This window comes from Camellia sinensis, chromosome 10 (genome assembly GCF_055761805.1).
Source record: "Camellia sinensis isolate YWXY chromosome 10, ASM5576180v1, whole genome shotgun sequence".
In the NCBI taxonomy this organism is placed as follows: Eukaryota; Viridiplantae; Streptophyta; class Magnoliopsida; order Ericales; family Theaceae; genus Camellia; species Camellia sinensis.
In genome coordinates, this window is record NC_138970.1 from 88788421 (window position 1) to 88807737 (window position 19317).

A 19317-nucleotide genomic window follows, 5' to 3' on the forward strand; every position below is an offset into this window, starting at 1 on the left:
AGCCTCCCAAGCTATGTCCTTGGAGGTGGCATGCTACCTGTACCTGAAAATGATGTCCCATATAGGGTGAGCCACAGCCCAGTAGAAACATACTAAACTAGCTATAAACAATGACTAAAAGATTAGCAGTTGATAGATGGTCAACACTTATACATCTATTTGTATCACATTACAGTTCCATGTTACAATTCATTTCCTTTACTTATCAATCCATTCATATACGTGGCTCAGAACTTGGCCAGATAACTCGACAGAGATCACATCTCTAATTAACGATATTCCCAATTCAGGTGAGACATCAACCCACAATAATAATCTTTTCATACTTCATAATAGACACACATTTTGGTACTGTATCAACCTCAAACAAAATCACTTCCACACTTTACACATGATACACATTTTAGTGCTGTATCAAAACATGTAAAAACACTTCCATAATCCACAATTGATACACATTGTAGTGCTGTATCAATGTCACACAAAAATTCGGTTTAGAGGTCCATCCCCCATCTTCCCCTAAACCGTGGAGTACATCCCCTATCTCCTCCCACACACACGATGTATATATATACAGATCATATACATAAGCAATCAATACATAAGGTTAATGTATTAATCCAACTGCCATATTCGATGACACATTTAATCGATTAGTTTCAGTTTGCCTAATCATCATGCATTGTCTACAACAATCAAGACTATCCTTCACCGATAGCCCAAAGCAGTTATTTCTAAACAGAAAATAAATACACCAAATGGATATATTATCAACATTTTTGCCTACGTGAGCGATTTAAAGAATCCGACTACACCCATTAACTTCATATCTTTCCAATTTGAATATTCTCAATTCAACTCCTCATTTCTCAAAATTAATTATACAAATTAATCTATCCAACTAATTAGGGCATTTTTCATAATTAACATAACAACCCTAAGGTTCCATTTTTCTCAATAGTTCAACATAAATTCTCATTTCCCTATGTCAAACATGCATATAGGTTTATATATATAAAACTCCCATCTTTTGTAAAATTACACATTGGCCCAAACTTTCTCAAAATTACCCAACAATCCCCAATATATCAAAATGCTAAAATTCAAAGACAAAGCTCATAAGAAGGAGTATGATATCCCTACCTCGAAGCTAGAGCTCAAATGGAGATGAAGACCAAAAACCAAAATGCTCCAAATCACCAAACTTTCAGATTAAAACGAAGCCCAAGTAACCCTCTACCTTTTTAACAAAGGACTTAGGGTAGATTCACACTAGAGAGAGATGAAAACCTAGAGAGAAGGTTTGTAGAGAGAGAGGAAGCTCGGATCTAGGGTTTCCAAAATAAAAGAGGTGAAAAAGTGATGTGTTTACCCGTTGCTGCCTGCTGATATAACACAGGCTCGTTCGAGCGAAGGGTTTGTCGCTCGAGCGACCAGACACAAAGAAATCTCGCTCGAGCGTAGAAAGCCTCGCTCGAGCCAACAATTTAAAGCTTCAAGTCTGCAACTCAGAAGCACGCTCGAGTGCAAGAATTCTCGCTCAAGCGAAGGAATCCAAAACATACACCTCGCTTGCTCGAGCGAAGGAAAGCTCGCTTGAGCCAAGAAGCACAGCTCTCAGGTCAAACTGAGACGCAGAGGCACGCTCGTGCGCAAGACCTCTCGCTTAAGCCACTAGACAAAAAACTCAACTCTCGCTCGAGCTAACGAATCCTGGCTCGAGCGAAGGATCTAAAACACAGATCTCGCTCGAGCGAAGGACCAAAATTCTGGGCAGCAACTACTTGTTCCCAAACACAACCAACCTGTAACAAACCTGCCCAACACATCCTATAACTCAAATACAAAGTATGAAAGGACGTAAACAAGATATAAACAACTGTTAACATCCACGGAACCAAGTCCGGATCACTGTACAACAAGGGATAAAACCCGGTAACCTCCCCCCTTAAAGAATTTCGTCCCCGAAATTAAGTGCAAGTTTTCAAAAGAACAAGTTTTTCTCCATTTTAAACAATGTTACATTCAACATTCAATAATTCGACCCATCCCGGTCATTCCATCTCTTGTCGAGAGGCATTACATAACATATATCTCAACCTGCATTTTCAACATGCATTCCCATTTCCATAACACATTCAATTTTCATGATATAATTCCACTTCTATAACACATTTAACATATGCAATGTTATATCAAACTTCCAATTCAAGGAAAGTTCCAAAAATACTTCCATTAAACCAAAACATACACGATGTTTTACAACCTAAGATATATTCAATACTCTTAAGGTTCAATAATACAACAAATTATACAACATATGCTCAAATATCCACAAATAGGTCCGGATATTTCTCTCGGACCTCCAACTCACGTTCCCAAGTGGCTTCCTCCACTCCATGATGTTTCCACAAAACTTTTACCAAGGGAATGGTCTTGCCTCGCAAGACTTGATCCCGCCTATCCAAGACCCGAACCGGTCTCTCCTCATACGAGGCATCCTCATCAACCTCTAAGTCGGTCCAATCCAATACATGAGATGAATCCGGCTCATACTTCCGAAGCATACTCACATGAAACACGTCATACACTCCGGACAATTGCGGCGGTAAAGCTAATCGATAGGCAACCTCGCCAATCCTCTCAAGGATCTGAAAAGGGCCAATAAACCGAGGGGACAACTTCCCACTCTTCCCAAACCTCATCAATCCCTGCCTAGGTGATATCTTTAGAAAGACGTGATCACCTACCTCAAATACCAAAGGTCTCTTCCTACGGTCGGCATAAGATTTCTGATGACTCTGGGCTGTAACAAGCCTCCTACGGATAAGCTCAACTTTCTCCGTCGTTTCCCTCACCAACTTCGGACCCAACAAACGTGCATCACCCACCTCGGCCTAACAAACTGGAGACCTACACGGTCGGCTATACAAGGCCTCAAATGGTGCCGTACCGATGCTAGACTGAAAGCTATTGTTGTAGGCAAACTCCACCAAGGGCAAGTGCCTCTCCCACGACCCACTAAAGTCAAGAACACAACCCCGAAGCATATCCCCAAGGATCTAAATAGTACGCTCGGACTGCCCGTCAGTCTGAGGATGATAAGCCGTGCTAAAGGTCAACTTAGTGCCCAAGGCACTCTGCAAAATCTGCCACAACCTAGCAGTAAAACGAGGATCTCTATCTGAGACGATCGTCACTGGGACCCCGTGCAACCTCACTATGTCCCAGATATACAAGTCGGCAAGGTGATCTACTGAATCTCTTACGCGCATAGGAATGAAGTGCGCCGACTTAGTCAACCGATGTACAACCACCTAAATAGCATCACTACCCCACTAAGTCCTTGGAAGACCTACAACGAAGTCCATAGTGACATGCTCCCACTTCCACTCGGCAATAGGCAAGGGTTGTAACAAACCCGCTAGCCTCTGATGTTTGGCCTTCACTTGCTGACAAGTAAGGCACTTAGACATGAAAACTATCACATCTCTCTTCATGCCCCTCCACCAAAACTGGCGACCCAAATCCCGATACATCTTAGTGCCTCCCGAATGCACCGCAAGATGTAAATGGTGAAACTCTCGGAGTACCTCCTCTCGGCAAGACTCCGGCACAAACAGACGGTCTCGGTATCTCACACTCAAGTTGGGATACACCGTCAAACCCTTCTCAACCTTCCCACTGGAGATCTTCTCTTGGAGGGATTCTACCTCAAGGTCACCTCTCTGTGCCTCTAACACACGAGTCACAAGTGTAGGCTGCGCAACAACAGAAGACAAGGCCGCAGCCTCAACAGATTCGCCCAGAAGCAAATCAAACTCGCCAAGTGCCCCCAACATCTCCCACTCCCGGATGGCTATACAAGCTACATCACTAATAGATTTCCTGCTAAGGGCATCGGCCACAACATTGGCCTTCCCCGGGTGATAATGCAACTCGAAGTCGTAATCCTCAATGAACTCCATCCACCTCCTCTGCCCCAAGTTCAAGTCTTTCTGTGTAAACAGATATTTCAGATTCTTATGATCTGAGAACACCTCGAATCTCTCACCATAAAGGTAGTGCCTCCAGATTTTCAAGGCAAAGATCACTGCTGCTAACTCTAGGTCATGGGTAGGGTAATTCTTCTCATATATTTTCAGCTGACGTGAGCCATAGGCCACCACTTTTCCCTCTTGCATCAACACACAACCCAAACCCTCTCGTGAGGCATCACAATAGACTACATAACCCAACCCTCTCTCCGGAATAATCAAGACCAGAACGGTGGTCAATCTAACTTTCAGCTCTTGAAACGACTTTTCACAAGTCTCACTCCATACAAATTTGACTCCCTTCCGAGTCAATCTAGTCAATAGCAAAGCTAATCTGGAGAAATCCTTCACAAACCGGTAGTAATACCCAGCTAATCCCAGAAAACTGCGGATCTCAAACACACTCTTAGGCTGTGCCCAATCTTGCACTGCCTCCGTCTTGGATGTATCAACAGACACCCCTTCCCAAGAGACCACATGGCCTAAGAACTTGACTTCTCCTAGCCAGAACTCACACTTCCCAAACTTGGCATACAGCCTATGGGCTCTAAGTAACTCAAGCACCACTCTCAAGTGTTCATCGTGCTCCTCCTCTGAAGGTGAATAAATCAGAATGTCATCCACAAAAATGACCACAAAACGATCTAAGAATTTCGGAATATCCAGTTCATCAAATCTATAAAGACTACCGGTGCATTGGTGAGCCCAAATGGCATCACCAGAAACTCATAATGGCCATACCGCGTACGGAATGCCGTCTTCGGAATATCCTCGTCCCTGACCCTCAACTGGTGATAACCCGATCTCAAGTCTATCTTAGAGAAACAACGGGACCCCTTCAACTGGTCAAACAGATCATCTATACGGGGCATAGGGTACTTATTCTTAACCATAGCCCGATTCAACTTCCGGTAGTCGATACACAGTCTCAAGGCACCATCTTTCTTTTTAGCAAAGAGGGCCGGTGCTCCCCACGGCGAAACACTTGGGCGAATAAAGCCCTTATCCAGCAATTCCTGGAGCTGAACCTTCAACTCAACTAACTCGGCTGGGGCAAAATGATAAGGTGCCATAGAAATCGGCGCCGTACCGGGCACTAGATCAATAGATAACTCAATCTCTCGATGAGGTGGCAAACTAACAAGATCCTCGGGAAAGACATCCGAGTACTCACAAACTACTCTCGGCAACACAGTCTGGGTCTCACCACACTCCCCACTCAAAAAGCTAGCAAGTAGACTACTAAGCTCACTCCGCCCTCGCGGATCATACACCGGTGGCAACACACTACCAACCCGATCCCCCAGAAAATGGAAACAATCCTCACTCAAGGTACAAACTGTGACCCTCTGGTGGTAGCAATCAATAACAGCCCGGTATGACGATAGCCAGTCCATACCGAAAATAACATCAAATCCCGATATGGGCATCACTACAAAAGGAAACGAAAGCCGGCGATCGGTGACCTCTATATCACAACCTCTACAGCCTTGTTTCAAAATCAACTCACCCTCAATAGGTGACACTACACAAATAGGAGATACTAACTGTGCCAACTCTAATCCCAAAACAGATGCAAATGCAACAGATGCAAATGCAACAGATACAAATGAATGAGATGCACCCGTATCGATCAATGCACTAGCAACTGAGTTGCAAAACAAGAAGGTACCTCTCACAACTGATGAAGCAGGTACAAGATCCTGTGCGGTAACAGCATACACGCGCCCCGTAGGCCCCTGATCCACCTGCTCACCCCTCGGAGCAAACGACTGCTGGACAGACTGGGACGACGAAGCTCCCAGATTGGCCCTCAAGGCCTGCACAGACTGGGCTGGCTAAAAACTCTGCGTCTGCCTAGAACCAGACGCTCCCAAAGTGGCACTCAACTGTGGGCAAAACCTCTTCAGGTGCCCAGGCTGACCACACTGATAACAAGACAAGGGCTGACCCCTACCCTGACTCTGGCTCTGCGGTCTAGCTGAATATGAAGTAGCTCTCTTACCTCCTCCCCTCTGTGGGCAAACCGAAGCCTTGTGGCCCAGCTGACCACACTTGTAACAGGTGAAATCTCCCTGATTGCCTCTCCCCGAGACTGCACTCGGCACTGGAAAGGTCGATCTAGCAACACCACCCTGAGACTGCTGAGGGTTAGCACCCCTCTGTCTTCTGCCATCACCCTGACCATCCCGGCTCCTCTTAGAGCCTCTCTACCCCTCCTCCTCTTGCATCATGATCTCTATGTGGGCTGCAGCATCAACCAAGCGCCCATAGTCTCGGGTCATAGAACCTCCAACTCTCATCTTGTGGCCACGCCTCAGCTTTCGCTCAAACTCAATGCAACGGTGTTCCTCGGACACCGTGAGCTTAGGTGCAAACCTGGACAAACTAGTAAATGTAGCCTCAAACTCGGCCACAGACAAACTCAACTGATTGAGCTGGCAAAACTGGTCTCTCAGCTTCTCTCTGACAGCTGGAGATAAGTACTTCTCCTGGAAAGCATCCACAAACGCCTCCCACGTGCCTCCAATACGACCCCTAATGAACTTCCACCACTGACCCGCATCCCCCTTAAGCTGGAAAGATGCCAAGGTCAGTTTCAATGCTCCGTCCTCGATGCCAAGCATCTCGAACGTCTTACTTATCTGCTCCAACCACTCATTAGCCTTTAGTGGCTCTTTCGGATCCCCAATAAACTCAACCGGATTAGACCGGAAGAACTCCCTCTTCAAGAAGGAAGGCCCTACATCAACAACCTGGGCCTAAACTTGGGCTTGCACTGGAGCCTGAACTGGATTCTTAGCTCAGAGAATACCCATAGACTCCCTCAAAGCATCTGCTATACCGCGGGCCAAGGTACCCAAGGCCTGCTAACCCAATGGCTCGGCCACATTGGCCTGGCCAACTCCCTCCTGCTGCACCGGGATATCATCCGGTAAAGGCATCTCCTGCCTACCACGCCTACCCCGTCTACCTCTACGTCCTCGTCCTTGTCCTGACATCCTAATAAAGGTAACGAAGAACATTGGCACATTCATAAATGTGCCGAAACTAAACACTCGCGTCCTAATGCATGGACAACTGTAATTCACTCCACGCAAGCACATAAACACATAAGCACTTACGAATTTCATTTCCGGATAATGATAGTCCTGAGGCGTTGCTAGAGTTCCGGTTAGAAACAGCATTGATCAAGTGCTTTTCCAACAAGACTCCCAGAAATCCAAGGATCCAATCAACATCCTAGAAACTAAATCCTATACCCAAGTAGTCACATAAACATGTTATCAAATAAACACATAATGTCACACATAAGTCTCTAACAAGTGAGACAAACCCATTGTGATACTAATCACTTCTCGCGTATCCAAAGTATTCAAACCCGGTACGCTCTGATACCAAGTTGTAACGCCCTCAAAAAAATACATAAAACCCATCACTCTTGACATGCTACAGTATAAAAGAAATAAACATCTTTCTATACATCAGAGTAGTTCTTACAAAAGTATTACATGTTGACAACAAAAGTAAACGTCCTATGGGCTTACAACTTTCTAAGCCAACACTTGGTCACAAGAAATGAGTACTAACTCATATACGTATTAAACCATTGGCTTGAATTTATATGTAATACATCAAACGAAAGTAAAACAGCAAAAGTCTGTCTGCCTCTAGCCTCCCAAGCTATGTCCTTGGAGGTGGCATGCTACCTGTACCTGAAAATGATGTCCCATATAGGGTGAGCCACAGCCCAGTAGAAACATACTAAACTAGCTATAAACAATGACTAAAAGATTAGCAGTTGATAGATGGTCAACACTTATACATCTATTTGTATCACATTACAGTTCCATGTTACAATTCATTTCCTTTACTTATCAATCCATTCATATACATGGCTCAGAACCTGGCCAGATAACTCGACAGAGATCACATCTCTAATTAACGATATTCCCAATTCAGGTGAGACATTAACCCACAATAATAATCTTTTCATACTTCATAATAGACACACATTTTGGTACTGTATCAACCTCAAACAAAATCACTTCCACACTTTACACATGATACACATTTTAGTGTTGTATCAAAACATGTAAAAACACTTCCATAATCCATAATTGATACACATTGTAGTGCTGTATCAATGTCACATAGAAATCCAGTCTAGAGGTCCATCCCCCATCTTCCCTTAAACCGTGGAGTACATCCCCTATCTCCTCCCACACACACGATGTATATATATACAGATCATATACATAAACAATCAATACATAAGGTTAATGTATTAATCCAACTGCCATATTCGATGACACATTTAATCGATTAGTTTCAGTTTGCTTAATCATCATGCATTGTCTACAACAATCAAGACTATCCTGCACCGATAGCCCAAAGCAGTTATTTCTAAACAGAAAATAAATGCACCAAATGGATATATTATTAACATTTTTGCCTAGGTGAGCGATTTAAAGAATCTGACTACACCCTTTAATTTCATATCTTTCCAATTTGAATATTCTCAATTCAACTCCTCATTTCTCAAAATTAATTATACAAATTAATTTATCCAACTAATTAGGGCATTTTTCATAATTAACATAACAACCCTAAGGTTCCATTTTTCTCAATAGTTCAACATAAATTCTCATTTCCCTATGTCAAACATGCATATAGGTTTATATATATAAACCCCCATCTTTTGTAAAATTACACATTGGCCCAAACTTTCTCAAAATTACCCAACAATCCCCAACATATCAAAATGCTAAAATTCAAAGACAAAGCTCATATGAAGGAGTAGGATATCCCTACCTCGAAGTTAGAGCTCAAATGGAGATGAAGACCAAAAACCAAAATGCTCCAAATCGCCAAACTTTCAGATTAAAACGGAGCCCAAGTCACTCTCTACCTTTTTAACAAAGGACTTAGGGTAGATTCACACTAGAGAGAAATGAAAACCTAGAGAGAAGGTTTGTAGAGAGAGAGGAAGCTCTGATCTACGGCTTCCAAAATAAAAGAGGTGAAAAAGTGATGTGTTTACCCGCTGCTGCCTGTTGATATAACACAGGCTCGCTTGAGTGAAGGGTTGGTCACTCGAGTGACCAGTCACAAAGAAATCTCGCACGAGCGTAGAAAGCCTCGCTCGAGCCAACAATTTAAAGCTTCCGGTCTGCAACTTAGAAGCACGCTCGAGCGCAAGAATTCTTGCTCGAGCGAAGGAAAACTCGCTCGAGCCAAGAAACACAGCTCTCAGGTCAAATTGAGACGCAGACGTACGCTCGAGCGCAAGACCTCTCGCTCGAGCCACTAGACACAAAACTCAACTCTCGCTTGAGCTAAGGAATCCTGGCTCGAGCGAAGGATCTAAAACACAGATCTCGCTCGAGCGACAAACTTCTCGCTCGAGCGAAGGACTAAAATTCTGGGCAGCAACTACTTGTTCCCAAACACAACCAACCTGTAACAAACCTGCCCAACACATCCTATAACTCAAATACAAAGTATGAAAGGACGTAAACAAGATATAAGCAGCTGCTAACATCCACAGAACCAAGTCTGGATCACTGTACAACAAGGGGTAAAACCCGGAATCGCTATAAGGAAGTTTGGGTAAACACATGTTTGAAGACATATTATTGACACATCTTTTGTAAAGCATACACCCACTTTTTATGAAGCAAACACATATTTTGTAAAGATTTTTCCCATTCTTTTGTAAAGTATACATATATTATCGGCTCAGGTGTATGGCAATATAATGTTTGTTTTGCTTATATGGTTATAATTTGATTGGCGGCAATAGTTGTCACGCCCCAATTTTTAATTACTCGTAAACATTACCAAGAGCCTGAAATTTAGGTCCATGTTTTTTTTTTTTAATTAAAAATATCTATTACCCTTGAGTAATAGAAACATAATAGTACATATTCTCTCTCATGATGAGTGCACCAATAATAATAATAATACATTCCAACTTCCACTGTGGGGCTACAAATAAATAAATACAAACATCAATGTACAATAAGATTACACATAAGAGATACATGAACTTCCTAATCCTTCAACCAATCAATCTGAAATCTCTTCCTGTAAAAAAAGATGAAACAACAAGGGGTGAGCACAATTGTGCAGTAGGAATCTCATAGTTCTAAAGCAATAACCATCCTATAGATAGAAACGATCATGCATGTAGGGTGATACCATATAGTAGGTGACGTTTTGTAATTTCAAAATATCATACGTAGAGTACCTTTTTTTCAAAATTTATTTGAACATTTAAAGAAAACCTTCAACCATCAAAACTATCCCTTTTTATCAGAAAATCAAAAAATCCTTTTTGAAAACAAATATATTTAAGGAACAACATCATTTTAAATTTAGTATCCAATTCCAAAATATTTCTCATTTGATTTCCATCTTAACATTCCTCCTTTTTATTTCCGTTTTTCCTTTATACTAATTACAATAATTATAACACCATAACCTCAAGTTCAAGTTCCCTTAATACTCCAAAACATCCCACATACATTCTATTCCCACTAATCTATTCATATTTGTTGTAACTCCTCAATGTAGAAATCCAAATTTCTGTTAGTCAATAATTGTTATACTACACTAAACTCCTACTTATCTAACAACTACATCACATCCACACTTGCATTATCAACTATAATTCAACATATCACAACTACATCATATCCACATGTGTGTTGTCAATCATAATTCAACATATCACAAGGATAATAAACCCTTTTAATTCAATTTCTCAATTAAGCACAAAACAAAACTCTTAATTTTTCCTTATAGATACGAATAACCTGATGAGTTCTTTATCACCAATCCCTTATCCAATTACCATTTCATTATCCATTCTCTTCAAATAATTTCTATATGCATTCCCATTCCATACCAAATTATGCATCAAATGGTAATTTCACAAGTTCATCACAAGTCACACATATCGTCACCAACCTCAACACATGTCACAACACATTCCACCTTTTGCCGGCTATTATACGGCAAGAAGTGAACTCCCAAAAATCATTTTCTCAAAAACCATATCCTTTTTCGAAAACCATTTTTTACTTTTTAAAAACCATCCCCCACATTTGCCGACTATTATATGGCAGGACGTGGGCACCCAAAACATTTTCGAAAACCATCCGTTTTTCCACGTTTGCTAGCTACTATACGGCAGGACTGTGTGGACACCCAAAAATCATTTTTTCACTTTTGGCAGCTATTATACTGCAGGACTGTGTGGACACCCAAAAACACTTTTTCCACATTCATCCAGCGATAAGCCTAGACAGGGCAATTGGGCACCTTGAATTCAAACCACCCCCACATTTACCGGCTATTATACGGACGGTTGTGGAAACCGAAAAACCATTTTCAATTTTTAAAACAATCCCCTACATTTACCGGCTATGATACGGATGGTCGTGGGCACCGAAAAACCATTTTTCAACTCCCCGCACGGGTACCAACCACAACACAACCCAACATAACTCAACTCAACCCAACCCAACACAACTCAATTCCACACAGCACAACTCAATCAACTTAACACCACATAACCCAATACAATTCACATAACACACAACAAGATCCAACATAACCATTTCAACACAAAGCTCATATCATCTATACCATTAGTAATTTCCTTTCTCCCAAGTTTGGTTCTCATTATGGCATAATCTAAAACATCAGCATTGAGGGTTCAATCACAACTTTTTCATTAATTTTCAAACTTTTTAAATTTTCAATTAAACTTGTACATGTGTAATTTAACACTTCAATTTCATGATTTTACTATCAATTGAAGAAAACCATTAACCATCTTCATGAGCCAAACTAGGGTTTTTAAGAGAAGTTAAAGCTTTTCACAAAACACATTTTATTCCAACCCTTCTATTACTTTTACACCCAAACTCATGACCCAAGATCATAACCCAACAAATAAACCCAACTCCCTTCAAACCCTAACCCCAATCTCATGATTCATCACAATATGCATAAAAATATAAACTTTTGTATTTATATAAAAAAAAAATACCACAAATCTATCCATAAATGAGGGTATTGAAAGAGAACTAGAAACCCCTACCTCTTGAAGCCAAGAGATGACGACCCAAAAATCAATAGCGACGAAACCACGAACGAATCGGACCAAAAAGAAACCCTTGATGAGATTTACACTTTTTCTCAAAGGATCATGGTGAAAAGATCACTCTAGGTGAGTAGATCTAGAGGTCTTAGTGCCTAAAGCTTGAGTTTAGAAAGAGAGAGAGAGAGAGAGAGAGAGAGAGAGAGAGAGAGAGAGAGAGAGGAGAACTCACGGTTTGAGAGAAAAATGAGAGGAAAAATAATGAGAGAAAAGTGGCTTGGGCCTATTTATAGTAGTAAAGAATAGCCTTAAGATCAAATAAAATAATAGGCCCAAAAGCCCCCCAAAGGTAGAGCCCATTTGAACCCCAAAATCTGGGGGAAAAAAAAAAACACGCAGGGGTCAACCCTTCGAGCAGGGGGGTCGACTCTTTAGGTAGAAAAGACAATCTGGCACAAGCAAGGGGGTCGACCCTTAGACAAGAGGGGGTCAACCCTATTTTCCAGCAACTAACACACAAATTCTGCAATATATGGTGTCCACCCTATTTTCCGACAACACTTCCAGAAACTTCACCAACAAGTAACGGTCGACCCTTAAAAAGGTTGATGTCGATCCCACAATGGAATTTCTAAGTTCCCAAGGAACTTTTTGACAAGAACAAGCGCAAACAAACAAACCCAACCAGTTTAAATCGAATCACACTCCTCCAAAACTAACATTCAACAACTCCAAAGACTCCCAAAAAGATAGAAATAAGGGAATTAAATACTCACTTCAATGGATTAAAAGATGCGAGTGTTACAATAGTACTAGCTGGTGTGCATTTTTATTTATTTATTATTTTTTAGATTGTTGAGCGTTGGCTGGTGTGCATTGTTTGGCACTTAATTTATGTATATATATATATATATATATTTGATTTGTTTGGAATTGTAGAGTACAGGTTGGTATGCATTATTTGATATTTAATTTTCAATTTAATTTGTTGAGATTGCAGAGCATTTGCTGGTGTGCTTTATGTGGTGTTTAGTAATTTTTTTCTTTTTATTATATAATGTTATCAAGTATACTATCGCTTTGATTTTTGTATCTTGTTTAGTGTTTATAATTTTTTTTTACTTGCTCATATTTTGATCTGCAATATTAGTAAACTTTATAAAACTTATATGTTTGTTTCTTAATTTGTATTAAGGTTAGGGAGAGTTGTTATTTTATTTGAGCTCTATACAGCATGTGGTACCAGTAAAATTGTTACAAGTTTTTAAGAAGAATAATATTTCTTTATATTTTTTTAGTATCTTTATCAAAAAAAAGACCATTCCTTTATTTTAACTGCAATTTAATTCCAACATTATTTACACGGCTACACTAGTATTCTTAATACAAATTTCATGATTTGGGTATGAAATTATTCCTCATAAAAAGTTGGAGAGCAATGGAATAAAAGTTCCACTTCTCTTGGACAACAAGAACAAATGAATACAAATTATATATTAGAGAATTGAAAAGATAATTCAAGCACTCCACTTTCTGAGTCGATCAATGTTCATCAAAGTTGACTAACTTCCAAAAATAAATAAATAAATAAATAAATAAAATAATATTGAAAATATCGTGAAAATAAAATACATGTAAATTCAATTCAATGAGCAACACCCAAAAAAAATGAAGTTTACACATTTCATTAGCAGGATAATCAAGCTATGTGATTTCATTTTTGCAAACCAACAGACTCTTAGTACTAAAGCAGCCAAAATGAAAATTTTCACATTTCAGAAACACATACATCATATATATGTTGCAAAAAAAGAAAAAAAAAAGAAAACATACTTCCTAATAGTGCTAATTACCAACAAACAATTTAAGTACCAGTCAAATTTACATGCTTCAAAGTTACAATAAACACCATGAAACTAGTGGGAAAAACACAAACAAATATAATGTACATCAAACGAACGATGATGACCTTGAAACCCCATGAGATAACGCGTCTTAAAACTCTTCTTCGTCAGCCTTGCCAGCCCTCAAGCTTAGTAGAATGAAAGATCTGAAGATTACTTCCCTGTTTGGCGTTTCCTTCAATTCGCGGCAAACAATTTCAACAGTGGTGGATTGGAAGAATCGGTAGAATTTCTTGTTGCAAACGAAGGCGAATATCAGGGAGAGTATTGGAAAAGGGATCAACAATGGAGTGTAAGAACTTCTTTATTCCAAAGTAACCAACCATTAATACTTGGTATAACAATAAAGATGCCACGATGCGCACGTTTATGTGTGGCCACATCATCCCGCAGCTCTCGTATGAAGGAACATAGACTTTGAGTACCTATAATAAAGGCAGAGAGAATAACAAAAAATACGCAAACATACATGAAAATGAGGGGAGATTTATAGAAGAAAAAAAAAAGTGAAAGATTTGTTGCAACAAAAGCCATTCTTAAGTGTTCAAATGCATATTCACTTTTTTTTTAAATAATAATAATAATAACTCACAAATTTTAACAATATAAAAAATTAAAATATAGCAACCCCAATGCACGAGGGCTTCCACTAAAGCAAGATCTGATCAGGGATAAGATATACATGCAACCCTAAAGATCAATAATTTTTTTAAGTAATAAATAAATAAAAAGAGCAACCTAATGCACTAGGTTCCTGCTAAAACAAAATATGGAGAGGACAAATGTACACAACCCAATGCACTAGTTATTATCTCAAATCCAAGGTTTTAAAAAGCGGCCGCAACCGTTACGTAATGCCGTTACGTAACGGTTTTGGCGGTTACCGCCACCCGTTACGGCCGCTTTTGCAGTGTGATTGAGATTCACAGGTGTGTCGGCCGTAGCGGCTGCCATAGCGGTCGTCACGGCGCTGTAATAGCCGTAACGGCCTGTTACGCACCGTTACGTAACGGTTCCAAACTGTTTCTTTCAAAAAAACACACAAAAAAAGCTGAAAATGGGGAAAGAGAGATAAAGAGAAGAGGGAAGATAAAGAGAGAAAATGGAGGAGTAAGAGATGGAGAGAGAGAAGAGGGAAGATGAAAAATATGTTATTGATTTGTTGAAGCTGTAAGACCTATGTTATTCTATTCAGCTGCTATCACTCAACCATTTTGTTTGTATGTGTCTATCTATATATTGTTTGAAAATAATAACAATAATAATTGTGGTCATTATTTATTTGGCTTGGTGAAAATATGTATATATATATATATATTTAGACACTTATTTATTCCCTTACTTTTGTCATTGTTTATCTTATATATAATAGTTAGTGATTGATTTTTTGTATAATATAAAGTCATTAATTATTAAAATAAAATGTAAAAAACTCAGTTTATAGTGATTTAAAAATATCAAATATATTGGATCATACTTAAAAATTTACAAAAATTGATCAATATTTATTTTTAACCCAATAAATATGATCATGGAAAAAAAATATATGTATCGATAAGTTTTTTTCAAATTGTGCAAAAAATAAAAAAATTCACGGTTCCGGTTACCGCAACCGTTACACTACGGCCTTTACACCCCGTAACCGCAATCGCGCCACTGCCACCGTTACGGCGACCGCAACCACTTTTCAAAACCTTGCTCAAATCATAGCAATTAACCCAACAAAGATTTCGCAACGAAGCAAACTTTGAAAAAAAATATGGGCATTCAACCAAAAAGAAAGGAAAAAATATCATCTTAAGTGCATTTTTTGTTTAACCCATTTTGATTTCGATGTCAACTTAGAAATAACATAGGAACAAATTCAAAAGCCATTTTGTTAATGATATTGAATAAAGCTCTAGAAGTTCGAAGTAGTTAGTGGACTTGCCTGATTTCGAAGGACAAGCCAACCAAGGGCAAAGTATTGCGCACCAAAAGGAATGATGATAGAAGCGATGACAGAGTAGAAAAGGACAATTGTGACAACCGGCAAATCACCGGGTACCCCAGTTGCAAGTTGAAGATCTCCAGGAGCCCAAGCTTCTTTCCGCTCAGGTTCAATCTTGCGAAGGTACTTCCTCTTAAGATGGTAAATGATTAAAGGAACTATTCGGGATAGTTCCAGCCCATAGCCAACAAAGAACCTGAGAGATTAATAAAATTATGAGATTAAATTGACCAAACATTTAAGCAATTAAGCAAACTTCATAGTCAAACCAAATTTCAAAAACTCAACTCAACTTCAAAATTAAATTGACCTAAGAAAATTAATAAGTCAACTAATGTAGCCATAATATTAAAAATGCTCATGAATGTCAATCCAATTATAACATGTAATTTGACATGTGCGAAATTAATCTGTCAAAACCATTTTTGTAAAAAGAACAAATTATGACAAGAAAGAAGATGAAAACATGGCAGAGAAACAAAAAAGAAATGTGATCTTACTTCAGGGCCACGTAGGTCAGGAAGAAAGTTGCTTTAGCTGGAAGGCTTGTTGCTAGTAACGTAAAAGCGGAGTTTGGATCCTTCTCAATGCTCTTCAAGGACTCAAACAGGGTTCCACCAATTGTAACTCCAATAAAAACATAGAACACTGCGAAATAAAAGTATTTCCCCGAGGCAGCCCTTCCTGCGTGAGACACTGAAGGAATTCCCTCAGCCTTGGATAGAAACAAAAGAAAGTTCGGCAAAATGGCCAAAAATATGATAAGGGCAAGCTGAGGTAAGTATGCTTCCAAGACTGACCAGTATCGTGAGCGCAGAAATGAACCTGATTGGAATCATGTGGAAAATTATGGTCAACGCAACAAAAACATAAACAACATACTGCCTTATTTTCCTTTCGAAAAAAGTTTTATGAAGGTTAGTCCATATTAGTTGGCGGGGCTCAGAAGCGTCCATGACAGTCCACTTGTCAACCATTTGAGCATGTAGACTCTGAGCTGCCGAAGCTGCAGTTAACCAGCTGTTAAAGAAGACCAAAGCCGATCCTTGTTGTTTCTCTCTAAGAGTGACCTTTTGTTCGGCTTCTAATTTTGGGATCAATTCATTAATTTTCTCATTGTGGTACTCTATGGAATCTACTTTTTTACCAGTGAGACAAAGACAACCGGTTTTGTTTGTCAGTCGAATCCCTTCAGGTTTGCCATTTTTCTTTGACTCAGCACATATGGCTTCAGTGTGTGCAAGCTTCTTTTTGTACCCTTCCATCTCTTCCCAAATTTTGTTGACCTTGAAAAATCAAACAATAGGAGGTTGGTTTTTAATTTAATGGATTAGACCACCAATCATCAAACACAAAAATGTATGATAAAACAAGACAGTAAATTATATGACTAGAAGTGTATGCACACTAATGTGTGCAGGAAATCGTGGGTGAGAGTGGAGAGCATGAGTCGTGTCTAGTGGATAGTAGTTAATGGTTTAGTGATTTTACTTTTTTGGTCATTGGTAGTACCCTACTACTAGGCAACATAAATATTTGTGGAAATATAGTATTGTTGTGGGTTTTTGGGAAGCAGATTGTGCAACAAATCATTCATAACAAGTGAGTTTGTATAATGTATAGATAGCATAGATATAGATAAAAACAACCTAATTATTCCATCTTGTTTACTTTGCAAAACAAAATTGAGTTTTGAGAAAAATCATACTGTGAGGAAAAGATGGAAAACAGTGAAAAAACAGCACAAAACAATCAAGTGTGAGGAACATTGATTAGATACGTCTTTGTTATCTGTGACCACCATTGATTTGTAAAATGTATCTGGATAGATTGTTTGAAAATATGAATCAACCTGTTCCTTTCTAGTTTGACCTTCGGGTGGACGAGGGATGTCTCTGACAAGAATAGCAAATTTTTAAGCTCTCACTTCAAGAGAGATTAAGGCGGCAGTTCTCAGATCAGAAACATGTTTGTATGCCTTCCACAAAAGGTAATATGCAACAAAAGAAACCCAATAGGTGGCCAATAGAAACGCCCAGAATCTCGAACTGCCTACCTGTAACCTACGAGGGAAAAATAAGAAAGAAACAAAAAAATAGGCCAGTAAAAAAAATTCAGTGATTTCACACTTGATAACACTAAACAAATTATAAATAAAACAAGATTCATAACTTGGATCAGTGGACCTACTATTCTAGAAAGGCAATTGATTATTACCTAAAAGAAAAGAAAGGCAGGACTATTGCATGAAAGGAAAATGATACGGAAAACCTCACAAGAATGATGTGACAGTGTTATTTTTGAAACAATATGTCATTTCAATGGGACTTTTTTTGGTTTAAAATGAATGAATATAGATGTGTCAAATTATTCATGAAATAGTCATACAACTTACTTTAATATGTCCCATGGCTAGCTTGTCAAGGTCATTGAAAGCCCCCTTGCCTATGGTGTGGTTTGTCTTCACACTGTTATCGGTGGCAAACACTGGCAAAAGAACCGGCAGCAGAGCAACTCCAGATAAAACTAATATCCCCAACACTGAAACAGATATGAAGAAAAAGAAAATTTATTAATGTATGCTTTTTGGCACAAGAAGATTGTACCGCAAGGTCATGCAGTACATATTAGATCCCATAACATAAAACTACTTATTAAGCTTTAGGTTACCGATACTTTGCCCACCCAGTTGGTAGAGAAGAAAGCACATAATACATACAGCATAAAATGGTCTTCCAAATGGCCTTTTTTTGTACCAATATACAAGCATTAAAGCTTTTGTCATATTCTCATGACAAGTAGCACTGTAGATAGACATAAAATTTGTCTATCCAATATACAACACAAATGTTATAATAACATCCTATGTAAAAGTAGTAATCAAATTGGATGGGAAATGCTCTCCCGTGACAATCTTAGGAAATCAAATTTAATTGTTCACAATCAAAACCCGAAGCAGTTAATAGGGGTCTAAAATTAAAAAATCTGAAGCATTTAATCAAAAGTAGAGCATTTTGAGAAGAAAAGACGAGCTAAATTAAAAAACTGAAACACTTTCTAAGGGCAATTTTGGAATTAGATAAGGCATTATACAAATTCCCTTCTTGCTTTACACCAAATAGGAGTCCTAGCTTTATATATTAGCATAGATTTTGCTAAAAGAGTCTCAAAAAATATTCAACACAGAGAAATTTCTCTGTTTAACCGTAAACTCTATGAATTTTGTGTGAAATCATTATAATTTCTTCATTCTACCAAACCAATAAAAGAGCA

The 19317-nt window shown here is 39.0% G+C and overlaps 1 pseudogene; it reads right to left on the bottom strand.

Annotated features, from left to right (window-relative positions):
* Positions 1–13989: 13989 nt before the first annotated feature.
* Positions 13990–18607, bottom strand: LOC114286600 (hyperosmolality-gated Ca2+ permeable channel 3.1-like; annotated as a pseudogene).
* Between the last annotated feature and the right edge of the window lie 710 nt (positions 18608–19317).